General features: G+C 46.2%; 1 pseudogene; it reads left to right on the top strand.

The window, feature by feature from the left end:
* Nucleotides 1–110: 110 nt before the first annotated feature.
* Nucleotides 111–318, top strand: LOC107145671 (annotated as a pseudogene).
* Nucleotides 319–4,529: the final 4,211 nt, after the last annotated feature.

Here is a 4,529-nt window from a genome sequence, read left to right as displayed (position 1 = left end):
AGAATTTGGACACTGGGATTTCGTTTTCTTTTCTTTCTATTTTTTTTTTTTTTTGACTTCCTGACCTTGGGCTCCGGCTGTTGGTTGTCTGTGGTCTCATCCATGTGGTCATGTCTGTCCTAACACCGCTGCTGCTGAGGGGCCTGACAGGCCGGCCTGGTGGCTCCTCGTGCCACACACCTAGGTCCATTCTAAGCCACCGTGGAGCAGCTCAGGACCATGGACGTCCCCACTGGGCCCACTTCCTGCTTTCTCTGTGTCCTTCTGCTGGCCAGCGGGGTCCTGTCACACCTGGAGAGCTACAAGAAGCAGGAGTGAAGGGGTCTGTTCTGTCCCTTGCCCTGTGACCACCCCTGCCGGCCCATCCTGACCATGTCTGACTCCTGGCTGGCTTCTCCTGGGTCATGTTGTTCAGTTCCGGTCACCTCTTCTGTAATCATGACTTCTCAGTGTTTCCATGGTGACATCTAGGACCACTATATTGGCCCTGCCTGGTGGGGTTCCCCATGTAACCATAAAATCTATTTAAACCTTGAAAAAAAAATTTAGACACTGGGATGCCCGCGAGTTCACCTGTGGATGACCAGCATCTGCCCCTCAATGTGGCCTGGTGGTTACCTATTGGCCCATGACTACCGACCACAGCATCTGACATCTCTGAGCACCTGTGATGTTCCAGGTCCTTCCTTAGAACTCTGTGTAGATCCTTCCACCTCTTCCTCCCAACAACCCTGAGGAGTCACCATCATAAGCCCCATTTTACAGTGAAGGAACTGAAGCCAAAGAGGTTCAGGGATTGCTCGTAACCACCCATTAAGTAAGTGACAGAGCCAAGACAAAATGCCACCAAACACTTCCCCCACCACAACTGCCCAGCCACACTCCCTCAGAGAACAAGCTATGAAATAAAATAAAATTTTCAAAAAAGCACAAAGAAATTTGACTTCTAAAGCTTCAATAGAAATGCAGACGAAGTGAGGACAGCTAAGAAATGGATGTTTCTTTAACAGGAAATAAATATTTGGAGTAAAAGAATGAAGAGTTTAATTCTATGGAGACCCATAGATAAGACATAATTAAGTCCTTCAAAATGAGAAAAAAAAAAACTATTCTTTTTCTCTTTGGAGACAGGGTCTCATTATGTTCCCCAGCCTGGCCTCAAACCCCTGGACTCAAGCAATCCTCCTGCCCCAGCCCCTCAAGTCACTGGAACTAACAGGGGAGCACTACTGCATCTGGCTTATGAGAAAAATCTATTCTTGAAGCTATTACAGAAATTGCTTCAATCCACACAAATGTTGTTAATCAAGTGAGAGAAGATTGTAGCAAAACTTAGAAAGACATTTAGCTTAATGTGTGAGGATATTTCTAGGAAACTGGGTCACCTGGGATTTCTGACTGTAGCTGAAACAATGCAGCCACAGGTACACACCTTCATCTTGTAACCTCGGTGCTCTCCATGGTCTTGGGGACTGCATCCCAGAGCAACATGGGTCTCCTTTAAGGACCTGGGTGCTCAGTGGGAAAACCCCTTGGTTGTGTGGATAATCCACTCTGTGAAACATCTATCCCAAAACCATGGAAGAGAAAGACCCTGTGACTGTGGAAGGGAGTTTCCTCTCAACCACGTGACTTAGAGTTCTGAGAACCCTCTTGGCAGGAGACTTTGTGGTCGAGGACTTTAACCATATTGGGAAAATAGCAGGCGCACCACGGTGGTGATGAAGCCAAAGGAATCCCTGACGTATTCAACCAGAAACCCTGGGAGGCCGCCTTTCAGACTGGTCCCCGATGGTTTCTGCTTCCTCACTGTCACGACTTTATCTAATCTCCTCCCTTTGAGTGTGGCCTGGGTCTAGTGATTCTCTCTGTAGGAAGACCAAAGGGACACCACTTCCAAGACGAAGTCATAAAAAAGACTGTGGCTTCTGTCTGGGGCCTCGGTCTCCCTGGCGGTACTTAGTCTGGGGAGAAATGAAATGTCACATCCTGGGAGGCGGGGAGTGGAGAGGCCACCTAGTGAGGGGCTGAGGGGTGAGGGACGATGACAACATGGGAGTGAGGTCGGAGGCCCCCACCTCAGTCGAGACTTCACCTGAGACCTGACCGCTTGACCCCCACCTCAGGGGAGACCTTGAGCAAGAAGCTTTGAGCTAAGCCATTTTGGGGTTTCTGAGACGATCAAACAGTGAGATGATCATGCTGTTTTAAGTCACTATGTTTGGGGGCACTTTGTCATGCAGTAACAGATGACTAACACAGACTGTCCGTGACAGTTCGCACATTATAAATCAGTAATAAAGAACACCTTCTCGTTATATTTCATTCACTGCCTCGTACCTAAGGAATTTTCAAGATCTTCTCACCCTCCCAGCTTCAGAGACATCGTCACTTGTTACTGAATTTGCACTGAACATTCAGACCCTGTGTTACAATTGCGACAGTGTGACAGATACATTCCATGTGCCAAATGGAAAGTCGGGCGCCATATCAATGAATCCTGCCTTATGAGTGCCACATATCATGAAGAAAACCCACAGGCCACCCTGGGGACGGTGCCAGACACCCCAAGGTACCATTTCATTTTTCACTTCCATTAAAAGTGTGTACAAAGTGTACAATATGATCGTGCCCTAGAATTTTCCAAGGCTTTCCAACACTGAGTCTGTAAGTTCCCAGGGCCAGGTTTAGGGTCACNTTTTTTTTTTTTTTTTTTTTTTACTTTTTTCAGTTATCAATGTGTCTTATTTATATGTGGTGCTGAGAATTGAACCCAGTGCCTCGCACATGCCAGTCAAGCGCTCTACTACGGAGCCACAACCCAGCCCCCAGAATTCACTTCTTAAGGAGAACAGAGAGGGTGGATTTCTGAATAGGCAAAGAACAACTTCAACCCAGGCGGCCAAGCACCGGCGGGCAGTGAGGCTAACTTCAGGCCCTTCCTCTTGGGATTTGACTCTGAAGTGGACTTTCTCAGGGATTGACTTGGCAGAGCACAGTTGTCCTACAACAGCCCCCTGCAGAGACTTCCTATGGGTCCCTAAGATGCTAATCTTCACCTGTCTCTGCCCTTGAGGGAAGAGAAAGGTAGAGAGAGCCTGGGCCCCTAGGAATTTGTGAAATTACCCTACCAGCCCCATATCACCTATCCTCCATTTTACATAAGCCGGTATTATTGCAGGCCTCAGTCATCAGCAACTGGAATGAATCCTAAGCAGCACATCCACTCGTTTGCACACGAGTCAATAACATGGCTTCCAACTAGAAATGAGACAGGTAGGTGGGAGGCTGGGAGGGGGAAAGGGAGCCCCGGATCCTGGAGGGGCAGGGACAGGTTATGTACACGGAGCTTCAAGGTGCAATGCCTAGAACTCTGCTCACTGGGACTGGTCCTAGAAGACATGAATATGTCCCAGTCTTGAAATCAGCAGGCCAAATACAAGCTCCAGGCCTGTCACTCAACAAATCTATAATCTTTCCTCCTTCCTCTCTCTGAATTTTTGCTTCCTCATCTTTGAAATGGGAAAGAGGTAAAATCCTATCGGAGGATAGTTGAGGATTTCCAATCAGAGGACCTAGAAACACTTTTGTAAACCATCATGCTCTTTACATGCTGTGACACTTTTATTGTTGGATTTAGTTATGCAAAGAGGTAAATGGGCTTGTGGGCTAGCTCTGGAACTCAAGAGATATTTGCAAAATCGATTGTGATGTGAACTTAGTTCTTAACATCTGAACCGTTCTCTTGCTTTTGACGTCATACCCTGATGGAGATGGCCCCAGCTGCTGTGTAAGTGTCCAGCTGTTCCATATGTAATGGCACATTTGACAATTTGGTCAACCGTCAAGGGAGGGGCGGTCACACACCTGACTCTCTTTGGGTGGTTGAAATTCAAAGACTTTGTAAATTTCAGGTTGGATTAAATTAAGACCAACACCAAGATATTTCATCATTTTCATCCTTCTCTGTATTAATCCCACTGCACCTATAGCAAAGGCCCACAAAATGTAGTTTTTTGTAAGTTGAATAGAGAGCTTTGCCCTAAGTGTTCCTGTCTTTTAAGATAATCCTTTGTATTTGCAAATTTACTATTTCCAAAGTGCTTTTGGATGCAGTGGGTCATCCAGATTCACAATGACTCATTATGAGGACAGACATTATTTTTCCCATTTTACAGATAACAGATTATTTTAGGAGAATTAAATAAACTGAAACCATTTTACCCCAGTATCACACAGTAACTGTTCAGCAAGAGTAGGACTCAGAGCCACCTCTGTTTCCCTCTGCATCTCCACGAAACGGAGGCATGGGGTTGGCTGAGTGATGCTGAAGTCCCCCATTATTTGGGCAACAGCTTACATTTAAAAGGCAAGGGATTAAAATGATCACTGAGAAAATCACTTTCAAGCTTTGGTTTGCTAAAGGATCACGGAGGAAATTATAGGCTTAACCTGGGCAGGAACAAGGACTTTTCCTGTTATTATTGTTCTAAAATTCTTGCTACTCAAAGTGTGGTCCCAGGACTGGT

The sequence above is a fragment of the Marmota marmota genome, unplaced genomic scaffold, assembly GCF_001458135.2.
Source record: "Marmota marmota marmota unplaced genomic scaffold, marMar, whole genome shotgun sequence".
Taxonomy (NCBI): domain Eukaryota; kingdom Metazoa; phylum Chordata; class Mammalia; order Rodentia; family Sciuridae; genus Marmota; species Marmota marmota.
Note: the sequence above shows the minus strand (reverse complement) of the source record. Positions and strands in the feature narration are given on the sequence as shown.